Here is a 17,295-nt window from a genome sequence, read left to right on the forward strand (position 1 = left end):
ACTACAGAAATCAGAAGGCAAAGGCTACTTTTTTCTTTACAAGAGGATATTTTCTAGAAGGCCTCACTGGGGTGGGGCAGGCAGCTGCAGGAGAATCTTGCTTGTGCTGAGTGATTTCAGACTGAAGAGACAGATAACGTACATGAATCAGCAGTGCCTTAGGCTCCAGTTGGAACAGTATTTCTCTCCACATCAGGAGAAAGATCCTGTGCCTGACAAGAGCTAAAATCAGGCAGGGAACTAGTTATCTAAATAATTTTCTAAACCGAGGGACTGCAAATCAAGGAGTGCAGTGACTTAGCCTTCTTCACCTAATACACAACAAATGGCATGGTGGGTCCTGTGCAGGAAGAGGAGATAAGCCCTCTAAAAACCCATGACCTTTCAGCACCTCAATAGCACCTTGGTAGCATCAATTCCAACCAAATCAGCTCCTCTAGTCAATGCTAAAATAGTTCTAATGCCACATCCCTTCTGAAGGAAGCTTATCTTGCCTGATTTTTCACTGGTACAGGCAATACATAGACATACCCCAGATTCTCTCTACCCTCTCTTTTCACAAAGGTCTAACTCCATCTGCATAATACCTCCAGGTGATGGATCCATGGTTCTCTATTTGCAAATCCTTCCAGACTGCAACTTTCTGCTGCATGATGCTGAAAGTATCCATAACCTCATGACAAGACGACAACAAAAGTGACATGAGAACATGGAATATTTTTACATGCCAAGATCAAACTCAATATGTCCTGGTGAAACTAAAAGTAAGACAGCTTCTTTTTGCTTCAGAATAGCAGAACTCCTCAAGATTTAACACATTATGGCATCTGGAAGACCTCTGTCCTGAGTCTTGAACACATTGAGATCTGCCAGATTGCATCAGCAAACTCAAGTGCTGGTAGTATCATCATGGGCAAGCTTTTAAATACATAAATAAATATCCTTTTAACAAGGTTTTAACAGTGTCTAGAATCTGCTGTCACCTATGTGGTGATGCTGGACAAACTCACACAACCTGAAGCCTATATTCTACATGAAGAGTTCTGTCCAACCCAAAAAAAAGCACTCTACATTGTATCATATTTCTTGCAAAGTCTGCCTGAAAATCTGTAAGCATTCAGTTTCATCAGACTGAGAACTTGTATGGTAACTAACTAGAGCGTACAAGAAGTGAACAGTCTTATAAATTAAAAGATTTGGAGGAATACAACTGGGAATCCTACTACTTTCTCAAGCATGCATTCCCCTATGAGAATCCTATCTCTTAGCAAGTATATTTCCTGATGATTCAAGTGTTCCTAACTAGTACAGGCAATGTTCTGCTCCTGTTGCTAGTGACTGACACTCACTAAAGACCTAAGTAGCTAGGGGAAAGGACATCAGAACTGCTTTTAACTGTTTGTTGGGCAGTGCCTGCCTATGTTGTATTCAGAAAAAAACTGAGATATTTAAGGATAAATGTGCCTCAGTGTGTGTGTTACACCTAAAGCCTCATTCTTTGAGGCTGGCCTTTTTCCTTTCCATGCAGCCTACAGCATGTTGCTTTACACATAAAAGACCCAGCTTCCTGTACACAAAGCCATGGAAAAAGACATTTCAGGAAATAATGGAATTTATTTTTTTTAAAGCCACAAAATAAATCACACACACCCCAGTCCCCAACTGGTTTTCTGTTTATGACAGACTGCCTGCAGGGACTGCTGTGCTCTGCCTCCAGGGAAGGAGATAAACCCTATCGAGAATTCATTAGAACAGGGATCAAACTGTACTGACACCTAAGCCAATGCAGGCATACACTGTTCCTTACCACTGTTTACCTGCTAAATAAACTGACCCAACGTGTAAGTTATTGCAACTAAATGATGCAATGCATAAAAAATCTGAACTAGTAACCTCCAATATTCTTTGAACACGGGAATAACCCCTGCATTAGTCAGGGAGCAGCAAGTACAAGCTGCCACTGCCTTTGTGAGTCATGAACAAAGGAGACTTGGCACCTCTTACAGCTTTGTGTAACCCTCCTCCTCATGTTCTTCTACTCCAAGCCAATGTTTCCCAAACTGGGCACATAATACGAGACGTGGTGCTGGCTACATCCCCACTACATCCTGCCAGTGACTCATCTGAGTGTGCCCCATCAACTAGTACTCCTTGATCTCTGCTCCTCTGTTTACATACATCTATCTAATAGAATAGATACATTTCTTTTACATTGGATCTTTATCCAGCTAATCTGAGTGTCCCAATTTGAGTGTCTAAGTTAAGCGGTTGAGTCTCATGCTTCCTGTAGGTGTTTTGCATCAACAGAATTAATTTCCAGCCTCTCAACAGATCTACCCAATTACAAGCAGCACTTTCCCAAAGCAGTCTTCCCTGGCTTTTTCTGTCCTTTAGTTAAAAGCAAAAGTCAAACCTTAGTGTCTTGGGAGGTGTTAATGAAAGCTTCTCCTTCCAGCAGTATGCACCATAGATTAATACCAGGTCTGCTCAAAGGGTCTGGATATTTGTCAAGGCAAATATTCACCAAATTATTTCCTACAGCTCTCTCCCTACAGGAATTGCCAACTGAACCTTTTGAAAGTTTCTGAATCACTTAAGCACTAAATACAGCTAGAGACAAGTGCCAGTGTCTAGGAAAGCAGGGCCTCTAGAAATGCAGGATGTATGCTGCAGTTACACAACATTAATAGTTTTAAGAAACAAAGGCAGGATCACCCGTTGTATTTAACTGCAGACTCAAACAAATTCAGTCAATGTTCAGATGAATGTATCACTGGTAGTAAGGTCTGAAAACATGGGGTCAGTTTGTCTGGTGACTGCTTTGGGAGTTGAGCATGAGCATCTCCAAACCAGACAAAGAATGCCAGCTAGAATAGATGTTTACTTCCTGCCAATGTAGCATTCTTCATGTTGGTTATTTGTCTTAATCATTACAGACAGCAGTTCTCAACGAACACACGTAAGAATTTATAGCTTTTAAAATGACAATTAATTAAAGAAAGCTTCCTCTCTTTATACAAAACATAAAAGCAAAAGTTTACCATCCCTCCTGGTTTTCTGATGCTGCATTACTCTGCATGCATCACCACACCAAGAAGACTGAGACTGCAGCGATCCCCACAATACCCTCAGCAGGCAAGTTTATGCAAGCTAACTGTGCAAAAAGCTCTTGTGAAAAAAGCAGAACGGAGAACACAAGGTGTATCATCAAGGCAAGCAGAAGCCTTGGCTATGTGATCTGCAATCCAAACTACTGGTTCTTTGCAGAACGAACTCCCATGTTTCCTCCGAAATCCATGGTAGCTGTTGGCATCCTGAAAGAATTTCCCATTCTACTTTGTGCTACTACAGTTGTACCTGGATGCACTGCATAGGGAACGTTCATCTCTGTGTCTAGAAATCACAGCTGCTCTTCTGCAACCTGCACCAACAATACTAACAGTACTTTACTTACAGTAACGGGATTCACACATTGCTTTGTAATCATTCATGGAAGAGGCACAGAACAGTGAAAGCAGAAAGAGGCAACATGTTATTCCATGAAGGAATCTAGTAAAAAACTGAAATGTCATTTCCTAAAGGATTTTTAGAGAACCCTTACTGTGAAAGCAGAAGCTGAAGCTGCTTCTACCACTGCTTCAGAAACACACAAGTTAGAAAAGAACGGTTAATTCTGTCCCTGTCTTCTTTCTTTCTAATTATTCTTCCCATCCAGGCCCAGCGCTAACCTCAATGGAGGAATTCAAAGGATGTTGCTGAGGGCCAGGGACTTCCCCTTGCACTTGGAAATTGAGAATCATCCTTTTGCTGCTCCAAGTCATGGTTACTCTGACAGAACCAGAGAAGCCTTCTTTGGTCCCAGGAGTTCTCCACTTTTCTGCTCCACACAAAACATCAAGAGCTCTTAACTTCCAATTACCTCAACTGACAGTGTTTCAGCTTCATAAAGATCTGATCAGGACCTTTGCACTGTGGGCCCTTGATGGGCATGACAGCATTTTAGAGGGTTGGAGGAGGTAAATATTAAAATCTTACCTTGCCAACTTCCAACAAAACAACAGATGACATTAACCTTGCTAACTATTCCTTATGAAAGTTCTCCATTCCTTTAGTCTCTTTGGTCAGTAGGAAGTAGAAATGGTTTGTTCTCAGAACCACTTGTGGCTTCCATCTTTCCCTCTCAGCATTCCAAGCAGAGGAATCAACCACAAAGGGTTTTATAATTTTCCTCTGATTAACACACACATACATAAGTTTACATATGGCAAGCGCTGCACATTTTGGTATTGCTTAAGTAACATCTGCGTTAGGTGAGCAGAGGCTGGAGTAATGGAAATAGCCTTCCCGGTTCTGTGACAGACTTAACTACAGCAGAGACCATGAGGAGAGGACATTTCTGAAGTGAAGGCACTTGTCACAGCAAGGGGAAGCAGCAAAGCAACTTGAGCTGCCTGCTCTGACAACTCTAGAGGTTGTGTGTGGAGCCCAACGCAAATAACTGCTCTAACTTCCTAACAGCACCACGATGAGTAATTGCATTCATTGCGTAAGCATAGAATGAGGTTCTCTCTCCATTGCTAGTAGCAATGAAGGAGTAGATACTATGGCCAACAAAAAAAAAAAATCCATCTAATTCTGTGTTTTGCCCGAGGGAGTTGCCAATACCAATTTCCTTACAGCAGGATGTAAAAAAAGCCCTACAGGTAAGCGCTTTCCTCACAGAGAGGGAGCTAACCTGGTTATCGAGTTTTCTTTGTGCCATGCCCCAACACTTTGAGCCAAAAAGACCTACAACACCCACTGCACTCTAAGTGATCCTCCTGGCTCCAATGCCTCTCTCTGATGTGGAAAAGCACCACCAACAGACTTATGCCAGCTCCTACTTCACAACCCTGGCTAATGTCTGAGCTGGTAGTTTTACAGCTGAGGAAAATTAATCCTTCAGCAAGGACAATCAGCAGGTGACCAGAAAAGGGGAATAGTGAGACAGGAGTGACCATAGGTGGAAAAATCAGTACTTCAGAAATTCTCTAACGTGGGTTCTAGATAACAGCCTCTCAAACACAGGTAAGATACAGTGGGACTGAATAAGGCTCAGCAAGCTGCTCTCCTGTCCACAAGCGAATTTCTCTAGGAACCCTACTGACTACTTATAATGGTGCTTTAAATACACAACATTGCAAGAGCCTAGCCAAAAGGCCTGCTCAGCATTGGTAGCAGCACAGAGCCCTCATGGACTGTCCTTCTGACACAACTGGTGGCTCCCAGAAGCCAGCAAGGGTGGCAGTGCCCTGGAATCCACTTAAGGCAAGTCTTCAGCAGCCCTGAAGAATGTGTGTAGCATGATCTCAGTCACTCGGTTATACACAGGTGAAGAACAATTGCATTTTCCCTGTTTCCACAGAAAAGCAGCACTGAAGGTGACACTTAGGCTTAGCTTTTCTCTCCCTTCTGTTTTCCAGTCTTGTTTCTTCAGAGACAGCAGTCAGATCTAACATACTTAAGAGGAGGGCTAGCCTCTTCCAAATCCTATCCAACCTGAAATACTGGCTTTCTTGGCCAGAGGCCCAGGTGAGGCTGCAACTGTGACACTACATGCAGTACCTTTGCTTAACCTTTTCCCTCCCACACTGCCAGAATGCATTTCAGATATATTAGCATCTTAGCAACAAAGATGATTTCAAATACAGCTTTTTGTTTCTCCTTCCAGTTGAGCTCTGCAGCACTGCAATCCGCACAGACCCTTACAAACTCAGGTGCTAGGCTGCATCTTAAGAGCATTTTGTCTCCCCAGCATACCCAGGGGCAGAGGCTGCTGCACCAAGTGCTTCCAGTGTCTGGTGGGGGCTCAGCAGCACTCCCACTTTGGCCAACTCTGTTCCACCCCTCCTGCCTCAACCTCAAGGAATGGCCAAAGGGGTAACGTCCTCTTCCCTCTTACTATTTGGTCCGAGTAAGAGTCTGCAGACTCACACACACACACAGACTCCAGGTTCTTTGCACAGACTTACTTTTAGACACTTCAGATCTAAAGTGAACTTCATGGGAGCTGTTTATAAACATTTCTTTAGCCATGCCACAGCTAGCTGACAAAAAAAAAGAGTTAAATTAAGTGTTCAAGCAAATTCCTGGGACATCTCATCATCAGCTGTGTCTGGCAGTTGTGAAACTCACTGTCTTTATACACAGAAGCTGTTCAGGAGTTTCTGACCCTTAGCTCCTCATTGGGAAAGATGATTTCTTATGAAATTGTAAGAGGCCTTTACTCACCATTGAAAAAACCCTTACATTAATACATTTAATTCCTACATCATTCCTCAGGGTGTCACATAAGCAAACACTGTAAACAGCAACTACCTTGTTTTCAGCTCCTGCTCTGCAGACTACTGGACAGGGCAGTGCAGATGAAGCCACAACTTCTCCAGTGGGACAATGCTTTCACAACTCCAAAGGCATGTGCTAACTTCCACAGAACTTGAGGCAGATGAGAGAGGTAGCCCATCTGTACAAGCCACCAGTGAAGGAATTCCAGGCGAATTCCCAGTAACAGATGGAAAATGCTGATGAACTGCTTCCCCACCCCCACCCAAAGGGAAAAGGATTTCAACTTTACAACAACAACAAAACCATTACAGACTGGGATATCCCAACTACCTTAAATGTGACTTCAGCAGGCAAGCCTTACTTGAGGTGACTCAGGGTTACTCAGCTATCAGGACAAATTATCAAGCCAACCCTTTCACTTTGACACCAAGAAATAATGACTCTCGTGACATTTCTTCCTGTTCCCTTGCTTGCCAAAGAACATTGTTGATAACTTCTTTACAAAATAAACACCAGCTACTAGAACCTGATGTACAAGCAACTGCTCCAGCTTCTACCAGGTACAGATAGCAATGGTATAGTGAAGGAATTTCCTAGAAACTGTAAATCCAAGGGATTAAATACATTTAATTAAACTTTTTATGGCATGGAATATTCTTAGGCATCTCCATTTTAAAATAAGCAAAGTGGCCTCTGAAAATGCCATGTTGCAAAAGTATCCTGGAGAATCACAGGTATCCTGGCACTTTCAGGTAAGATACAAGGCCTTGCCACCTAGTCCTGCTCAGCCATCTGGTGCTGAAGTGAATTACAGACCAGTCAGTCTTACAGATACTGATGGAGACTTTGGCAATCCATGCTATCTCAAAGAGGAAAAAGGAAAGTTTAAAATAATCTCTCTTATCTAAGATGAGCCTAATCTATCCTACAATCAATGGCAATTTCAAAGCATGAAGGGCCCTAGGCAGAGTGTCAGGTATCACACAGCAATTCCTCAGCAAGGAGAAAAGTAGGGATCTCTTTCTCTGGGATAGTTGCTAATATCCTTCTCCTCAAGCGCCCTATGGAGCTGCCTACTGAAGAACCATTTTATCACAACCTGGCAATGTGTTCCAATGCTCTACTGTAAATTTGTTTTACATGATGCACACCACCTCACTCAATGTGGCACCTTCGCCGGTGACTACTGGAACACAGTACACAGGCTGCTTGAAGCCACCCATTCCTTACACTGTGTGTTTGTTTTAAAATAACCTATAACCAACTCACACTGCAGACTGATTTAAACACCTCCAAGCCTTAAAATGTAATACATATCCTCCAACAATCCTGGGCAAACACCCTGAAAGTAAACTAAAAAGCCTGAAAGCAGCCGCCATGCCAATTGATGGAATCTGCTGGCCGTGTTGCCCCTTAGCACTCAAATAGCGGCAGTACCATAACAGTGTGCTGACCCACTTAGTCCAAACTAACTACCTGGCTGCTCTCACTACACTTTCATCCCTTGGCTATCTCTTTTCATGCTGAAAATGCTTGAAGGAGCTGAATAAAAAAGTAAATAAACTCATCTTCCTTCCCTCCAACCCGTAACACAGTAATCACAACCAAGCAATAGCTGGTGCCATTTCTTAGAGGAATTTCTGTGGCGGTACTCACACTCAGCATGTTCAAAATGAGACCAGGTAAAACACATGGAAAAACTGATCTGCAACCAGAAAATACAGGAGCAGGCAGGGGTGAACCTGGCTACAACAGCTGTGGCTTCTGAGGGAGTGCAGGAGGACTGGACCGCAAGCGTCTAGGCTTGCAAGCTTCCCCCAAAGTAGACTTTCCTATTGATCCCACAGGAGTCTGACCACCTAAACAGACTTTCGGTCTGCCACATCAGGTGAAATCTCATGTTATTCCCACACACAAATCTGTCAGCTTTAGGTGGATCCACAGCCCAAACAGAAGCTTCAAATAAGGAACTTCTGTTTGTGCACTGTCTTGATATACACACACACAAGATCCCAAATGGATGTTACTTTCATTACACACACTTCTCGATTATCTTTTTCCATTCAAATATGGGCTGTCTTTTGAGAGCCAGCCAGCTGACTTCAGGAGACAATGCTGCTGAACTGCTGCTGTCAGCTGCTGCCCTGGAAGACAGACAAGGAAAACAGTTCTTAAGGTGTTTACCACCAATGTGCCAGAGGTTATCACCAGTGTTTGCTGTGTGTGAAAGACAAGCAAATAAGCAAATGCATTCATATACAGTGAGCAGCTTGGGAAAGGGCAAAATACCATTATTTGAAGAGTGCTGTGCAGCCACCCCTCTGCACATGTGTATTTCTGTATGGAAAGCTTATTTTCAAAGTTATAAAAAGAGAAATCATTAACCCATCACCAGAAAACCTGTCCTCTGTGTAAGCCCAAAGCTCTCCATCAATATACAGACAGCATCTTCCCCTGCAAGCGTGAGGAGATACTAAAGTAACTCGGACATAAGGCCTGCATTACTAGAAAACATTTCTCAGCAGAAGCTTCATGAAATCTTTACTTTGAAACTACTGCTTCCAGTGAGACCAGAAAACTTGTGAGAGTACACCAGAATTAGAAAGCATCTTTGTGCCAAGTCTGAGATGGAACCACGTACCTTTCCTTCCTCAAAAGACTATTTTGATAGCAGACTTGGTTCAACTTATTTACAGGTTTGCAGGTAGTTTTTTAACTTGTCAAAACATATGCCAGGCATGTGTGCAGCAGGCAGATAACTTATAATTTAAGTAATTTCTAAAAACAATATGCAGAAACAAACATTTAATACAGATGATTATCACTTATACTTTGATTTTGGCTTCATACTACTATCTTTGCATCACTATATTTAATTACACTGCACATTTCCTTCATGATTCATCATTGCATAACAAACTAGATAGCCACTTTATGGGTGTGTTGCAGGTTTACACAATTAACAGAGTCTATTGGACTGGAAATGACGATTTGTATTAACTGAAAAGATCATGTGGCTGCATAGTTTGTGGGTGTTGGTTTATTAGAATGGAAAGTGCCAATTAGAGAAGGAGAAAACAAAGGCAAACTCATTATGTTTTAAAGAGAAGCGCCTATGACTTCCTGGAAATGTTAAAGTTTATCTGGGATAGGATTCCCAGATGCTGAATTACAAAGAAAATTATTCTTCCTATGTTCATGAGAACATAGGAACAGGAAAGGAGGAAGCCCAGGCACCACAGAGAGAACAAAACAGGGTGAGAGAGGAGTTGCCATACCAAGGCCACCTCTACTGTCACCTCCACCTCCCGGCCCCTTCCCATCAGCGTCTGGTCTCAAGATGACAGTAACTTCTGGACTTGTGGATGCTGGTTTTGCCCATGCCACAGGCCATGCAGGTGCACCCTCAACACCCAGACCTAGCCCCACTGCTCTTCCTGCAAAGCCACTTCAAGCCATGCAATGAGAATAATTATTTCCTCCTCATATTTTAAGCTCAACAGCAAATTCAGTTTGATCATACTTTACTCTTCACTTTTACTTTCAACACCTCCATCTCACTACCACAAGTCTACACTAAAAATGTAAAACTCAAATGCCTCCAAACTGACCAAAGGTTACATCTTTGATGGTGGTTGATTAACAGTTAGGTGAAACTTATGACAGGACAAGTCATATAACTGAAGTAGTTCAAATCGAAGATGTGCTAAAATCAAGCTATTTAGCTGCTCCAAAAACCTCTGCCATCATTTATATTCATCTCTCAAGTCAAGTGTGTAATACTTCACATGAATTTTCTGCACTCTAAATCCAAGAAATTGATTAAATTCATTTCCCCTCACGAATTTCTTGAGTTTGAACACAGAAGGGAATTCAACAGAGCATTTGAAACAGTGCTTGATATATTCCAGTGTGGTTTATTAAAGGAGGAAAATAAAGCTTTTTAGGGGGGTTGGGTTTTTTTTTTTGGGTGGAAACACAGAATCACATTATTCCCTTAATTTGTATTTTTGTAAATCTATCCAAGTTTATATGATGTGTGAAGATGGTGAACAGCACGGGAAGACTCTCAAAAGCTCCTGTTCCTCACTCCTAAAAGCAGATATAACCTCAACTAGAGACAGAGCACCAGAGACACCAAAATTTAAAGGTACTTCTAAATAAATACTTTAAACATCAGCCATTTAATTCCATGTGTAGACACAAGGAAGAGCTGAAATGTCAAGATGTGGACTAATCTTTTTTTCCAGCAAAATCATTAGGTCCTGTAGTGCTCAGCCTCTCGGAAAATCAGTGTTTCATTAGTAGGCACAAAGATGCACTCAGGTAAGTGAGCATTAGGTCTGGATTAAAGATGTGTTTTTAATGTCTTTTTATGAATGACATATCAGATTTGGACCTGACAAAAAAACCCAGACGCAAGTTCAGCAGCACAGTCTCACTTTGTTAGGGATGTCTGTAGCGAGGCATTAGTAGTGCAAATACAAGTACACATCTCAAAATATAGATGCTCAGCAGACAGAATCTCAAATATGAATAAAATTAATTTTACACTGTTTGGGAATCAAGTTACCAAACTATTAATTTCTACAATGACACACAACTGTTTCCAAATACCATTTCTATATATAAAACCTTTCAACTGAAATTACTGGTTCAGAGTGAGAACCCACTGAGCTTTACCCTCACTGTCCTTCCTGCTCAATCTGCTCATTGAAGCCACACACTATTCCACTTGCCAATCTTGTAAAGTGTGTGAAATCTCCTTCCCCTGCTTTCAGAGGTCTCCCAAATACCCAACTGATACAAAAGGCATCCCAAGCTTCCCTGGGTTATATTTTTAGTGGCATGCTATATTTCTAGGCTGCCAGTTTTGCTTACTATTTATTTTGTAGAGATCACAAGCTGCACCTACTGATGATACTCTATCAAAACACAATTTTATAAAAAGAACTATGGCATTACCTTTAATAAGTAAAAAGGATGGAACAAGCCACAGAAAAAGGCACAAAGAAAGCAAAAAGCTGACTGCTAAAGTTCTTTCTAAATTCAGTGAATTTAGTTATTTTTCAAGAGTTCCTGTTTGGTCCTGACAAACAAGGGTCTGGCCACAGCAACTGATGAGTCTCACAGCAAGCAATGAAACGTAGCTGAGATCAGCTCAGTGGCTGTAGTGCCCCACATCACCCAGGACTGGCTCCTTCCACAGACAAACTGCCTGATCTCCTTCATGTCCCTTATGTTGGTGTCTTTGACAGAGTAATATATAACCTTTGCCTTCTGCAAACCAGTTCAGAGGCCCCTGTATCAGATAAGCTCCTTGCAGTGAGCAAACCCTTTGAGATTTCAGGAAGCAAAGAGACATAGATCCTTCACTGGCAGAGATAAGAAACACTACATACACAGAGGGTGTTTTGCAGCTTTCAGATGCAAGTACACTTTGGCTGTTTATCAAAGCCAGCATACAAGGTCGGGTATAACAACTCTAGCTGAGCACTGTGCCACTACTCACATAGCTTCTAGTTGTTTTGAAGAACAGCTACCACAGATACCTGCATAATGAATGCATAATGAATATGGATACATTCAATCATTCTCTGGCCATTTAGCTTTGCCACAGACAATGTCTGTGCAGTGAGATGACCATGGCAGAAAAGGCACACTGAGAAAGAAAGAGCGTAAAAGACAAAGGTAAAAGAATATGATATGCTTTGGGGAAGGGTCAGAAGGAACTTAAGCAGTGCTGCAGACCCTACCACTGCATGCTGGGAGATTCCAGGAACTTCCCCCAAACTGTTATTATGTATAACACTGCACTTGTTTGAAACACTGTGCCTAAAGGGCATAAAAACAGGGGAGCCAGTCAGCTGACAGCAAGCCCTCTGGCTCCATAAGGAAGGAGATGGGATGCAACAGGGCAGTTAGACTGGGCTTTGAGTCAGCCTCTCTGTTTCTACTGATCAGCTCAGCATCCTGCAGTGGAACAGCTCTCAACACTGCTCTAAAAGCATCCAATATAACGGATTAAGTGAACTCTGGGTATTTCACCAGACTAGAGCTCAGCTTCCTGATGACCAGGTTACATGCCTGAGAGCAAGAATGAACTCACCCTGGGAGGACTGTATAACAGTGTCCCTACAGCAGCAGAATGGATGCAATACTTCTGCAAGGCATTCAACTATTACAGAACGGATGGCAGAAAACAGATGTGGCTGTGGCCATTTCTGGGAAACACAAGTGTGAACAACCAGCTATTTTTAATTTATCAAGTTCCATTCCAGTCTAAGCTCCTACAGAATCTGTGTCAATCTTTGTGTCCTTTTTTGATCTCTTCCCTCACTCAACTTATGCTTATGTACTGAAAAAGTCTGAGCACATGATTACCCCATCCAGGCAACATGCCTTTGAAATGGCTTTTTAATCTAGACTCTCCACTCCCTGACAGACTGACTTTTGCAGTATGTCTGTATTTGCTGTCTAGACACTTGAATATGCTAACCTCTAATTTAGCCCTCCTTTACTGACCCATGAGTTTCCTCCCTTTTGTGGGTCTTCTGGCTAAACTGGAAATGCAACACACTCATTCTGCCCTATACCTGCCTGGTGTAACTGCATTCATACAGATCTGACCAGTGAAGCAAGCACATGTTCCTCATTCACACCAATGATGAATCCTTACACTGAAAAAAGTTCTGTAGCACTCTCCTAATCCTGTTCCTTTCTTTGCTGTCTCCAAATTCAAAGAACAGTGGAGTCCTTTCCTGGAAGGATTCAGGACACAAGACCATAGCTGAGTCTTGTAAGTAGGATTAAATCATTGTGTACCAATTACACAGGCAAGAAACAATGGAAGGGTCTAACTGAAATATGAAAGGAAAAGCAAAATATATGCGTATCCTAACAGCAGTTGTACTGCCTCAAATCCCAAGGTCCAATTAAATCCAGTACTGCTCTAGCATGCAGGAAAAAGGAAATGAGAAGTTTAGGGCAGTGGGCAATGTCCTCCCAATTCCCAGCAGTCTGATACAAGGCACTTTCTCTACAGCCTGAATGGATTTTTCTTTCACCAGGTTCTCTGCATGGGGTTTCAGAAGCCATATAGAAGATCTGGGCATTTGCAGCATTCAGACAGACATGTAATCAAGGTACACAGATGAGAGTTCCCAAAAGCCATGCTGTACTTCCGTTTAGATAGTATGTTTGCATCACAAACCACTTCCATATGCCTGAAGCATAAAAGATTTGCTATCTGTGTCAGTTTCTATGATGACTAAAGAGGCAATTTAGTGTTATCCAATTGCTTTAAAGTCTTGTATAGGGTGAATTTGCACAAAGCCCGAGTAATGGCCCTTGTACAAGGCTGAATTTTAGCATCCAATCTGCACAGTAGTATATTGTTATCCTTGCAATGAGAGTCTGCACTGCTAATCTATGGATATGCCTTACACTCAGACTCATTGTCTCTGCCCCTTCCTTGCACACCTACACATCCTTCCCTATCTCACAGTAAAGTACCACAGTACACTGTACAACATCCCTCGTGTGGCAAGAATAGAAGGAAAAAGTTTAACTGCTTGTAATTTGGGCAATATGATTTCTCTACGTATGAACGCATGAGTTTGACACCACTGCACCACCGTCTCTGATTTGCTCTCAGTTCAGTGAGACTATAGCAGTTCCTTTGTGTCCCATATGTACTCTTTTCTCCCTTGAATTAAGTCGCTTTCCTTCACATCAGGGCAAAGGATGTTCAAAATTCAGGCAACTAAGAATGTTATTACCTGTGTACTTTGTGCGCACTGCCATAAAGCATGCAGTACCACAGCAGGAGTGCCACGAAGACTTCTTAACCTCAACATGCAGACGTAGAGCCATTCTGTCAGACAACCACAAAACAAAGGACCCGTACAAAACCTATGAAATGCAACAACTTCAACTATCACACACTGTTTAACTTGTGTGCACCTTGAATCTGCTTGAGGAAAACGCTGTGATTTTCAAGAAAGAGGGAATTTGGACATGTCAACTACTTCATTTTGGAAGTCAGTATCCAAGCCAAGGCCAATGTGTGCAATTTTAAGTTATCAAATAATTACAGAATTAATGAATTCTCATGATGGAAATATTTATTCATAGATCATTCTTTGCATTGCTTTTTGCTAGGTTTGCTTTTCCCAAGCAATCCCTTACCAATGGCTCCATAAAGGCTCCATCTGAACTAACCAATGTGACAGATGGTTTCTGCTCTGCAGAAGCACCTCTGGAGGTGCTGTAGGAGTGTTATCTACACCACCCCCATTCACATAACTAGTCATGCAAAAACTACCACCACAGCATCCAAGTTACACTTCTACCTCTCTTCAGAAAAGCTTTTCCTCTCTGATGACTTCCCACAATTACCTTTTCTAGTCATTAACAACACAGAAGAATATCTAAGCTACTCCCTCCCTTTCAGGTAACCAGACTAGAGGCACGCTTGCCAGAAAACATGGAAAACCCCCAAACTTCCTGCTCAAGAGCAGCTGCTGTGAATAAACAGGATTAAGCAATAATACAACAGCTACTGTAAAACAAAGTTAATATTTATAGAAGCTGGCTCATCAAAACAATCATGACACTCTAAAGAAGGACTGTATAAGAGCAATATCTGATATTCTGTATTAAAAATATATATCTTCCCATGTTAGTCTTTCACTGTGAAATTTTATTAAATTTCTAGCTTTCTGAAGAGTTTTTGCCTTTCACTTCTGCAGCTGCTGCTGACATTTGTGCCTTGTCTCTCTTAAGACACACAGAAATAGTAACTGAAAACTTTTAAGTGCTGAAAATGGGAAGTATCAAGGGAACTGAGATCATTGAGAAGCATATACTGCAAAACAAGCTAGTAATAGGCCAGCTCTGATCAAAGGACATCCGTTATTATCACAAGGATTTCCTCTGCAAAGAAATACCATGAATGAAAATCCATAATAGTATTTTCTCAAGAAATTCAGATGTTTCATTTATTATATACAGACAAAACAGGGTACAAAAGAGGTTTAAACTGTCTTGTAATACTACTTGAGCTGTTGTGCTTTTTACTCCAGTAGACTTGTTATTAACCAACCTGGATGTCCAAGATTATTTAGGAGTTAGTCTCTAGGGCAATTAGCAAATTGCAAAGAGTGGTTTACACATGCCTACAGAACTGTGAAATGGTTTAAGAGTCCTGAAATAACTTCACACTGCAAAAGAAGGCAGAGAAATGAGAATGTAACTGTTGGTTCAGAATTCAGCTGCCTCTGTGCACAAGTCAACTCAGAAATACTACAAGTGACACAATTACTAAACATTTTTATTCAGCAGAACAATCAGAAATTTAAGGCAGTGGGGTTTTAGTGACCAAAAGCCATAGGGAAAGTCGTTTAACAGTAAGAGACAAAAATTCCATGCACATGAACCAACTCCTAAATTCTCTCATTGAGTAAAACCAGGCCTCCTGATGGAAGCACAGAGGCCATGGGGTAACATCTGCAAGGAAAACCAGCATGGCCTTTTCCTGGACCAAAGATTCTCAGACACAAACAAGTCAAACCCAAACATCTATCATTCCTTATGTTCCACCATGGAGGCACAGCAGGAGTTTGTCTTACTGAAGTCATGTCAACAATCTGAAGAAGTTTGTCCTTTGTATCCATCTATAACATTCAGGGTATTTGTACCATCAGTGAGCTCATCAACACACCAGATTTTAAACCAGACACAAGACCCCCCAAAACCAAACCACCCCCAAAAGCCCCAACATGCTACTTTAACACATACACGCAACCAGGAAAATTCAAACCTGTAGTAACTCATGCTGCGTGTGCGGTTCATTCACAGAAACAACACAGCAGTTCTCAGGAGACAAGTATGCAATAGGAGAGCTTAGAGGCCCCAGAACCAGGGCAGATGGGGAACTTTCACCACAAGTCAACAGAACCCCAAAAGAGAAAGCAGAAGTCACCTGCAAGCATACATGACGCATGCAGAGAAAGAAGCATTCTTCCTTGTTAGCAGTATTAATAACTATTGCAGCTCAAACTGCACATAGCAGACACATTTTGTTAATCCTATTGTTAGTGACTCTCAGTGCTGGGGGTTTTAGAGCCCCAACTGACATTCCTTTGTCCAACAAAGAAACGATTGTATTGTGCAGCAAAACTGACCAGACCCCAGATTCACGCTGCTTATGCTCTAAATAAACAATATCCTGTATAAATGCTCACAATCCTTTTACACAGTACCTTTTACTAAGAACCTGCTGCTCTACCACTGTGTTCTACCATCACAGATGTCAACTCCAGACACAAGATTCACTCTCAGATCTGTGACAACCCATATATGATTAAAAATGGGATTTATTTCAACGTGAAGCTCAGGAAAAAGAACACTCACAGCAGCGAGCAGTGAAAAGCGCTGGTGGTGGTTTCCTTCTGGAGACACCGAAGGACACAGCACTGTTTGTGACTGTCAAACACCCTGACCCCGACGGCGAGGGACAAGGCCCGGGCCCGCCGCGCGGCCCGAAGGAGGCCGCTCTCACCACAGGAGCCCCCGCCGCCATTTCCCCACCACCTCAGAGCCTGTGGAGCGGGGGAGCGAGCGCCCCCTGGCGGGCGGCGGCAGGGAGCGCTGAGGCACCAGAGCTGCCCCCGGAAACAGGCGGCCGGGGCAGGGATGAACACCGAGGAGCTGGGGAGCCCGGTGTGTGCCCGGTGGAGCCGGCCCCCGCGAGGTAAGCTCGGCAGAGCTTCACCAGCGCCACCCTACAGGCTCTGCCGGGCGGGGGGTACTCCCCGCCCCGCTGTGAGGGCACCGAGAGCGATCTCCCACGGTGCCGCGCAGCCTCTGCGCTGGCCGCGGCCCCAGCGGCTCCTCACTCTCGCCGTCAGGGCTAAACCATGGGCGACAACTCCCGGGCCTGCCCCGCGCCCCGGTCACCGGAGCCCG

General features: G+C 42.8%; 1 protein-coding gene across 1 annotated transcript in view; it reads right to left on the reverse strand.

Moving 5' to 3' along the window:
• SLC45A1 (solute carrier family 45 member 1) overlaps window positions 1–17,294 on the reverse strand; it is a 59,299-nt gene extending 42,005 nt beyond the window's left edge. The window contains exon 1 of the mRNA XM_031044250.2: window positions 16,741–17,294. The gene's annotated coding sequence lies outside the window, so the exon portion shown is untranslated. The remainder of the gene's footprint in view (window positions 1–16,740) is intronic.
• Between the last annotated feature and the right edge of the window lies 1 nt (window position 17,295).

This window comes from Melopsittacus undulatus, chromosome 12 (genome assembly GCF_012275295.1).
Source record: "Melopsittacus undulatus isolate bMelUnd1 chromosome 12, bMelUnd1.mat.Z, whole genome shotgun sequence".
NCBI classification, from domain to species: domain Eukaryota; kingdom Metazoa; phylum Chordata; class Aves; order Psittaciformes; family Psittaculidae; genus Melopsittacus; species Melopsittacus undulatus.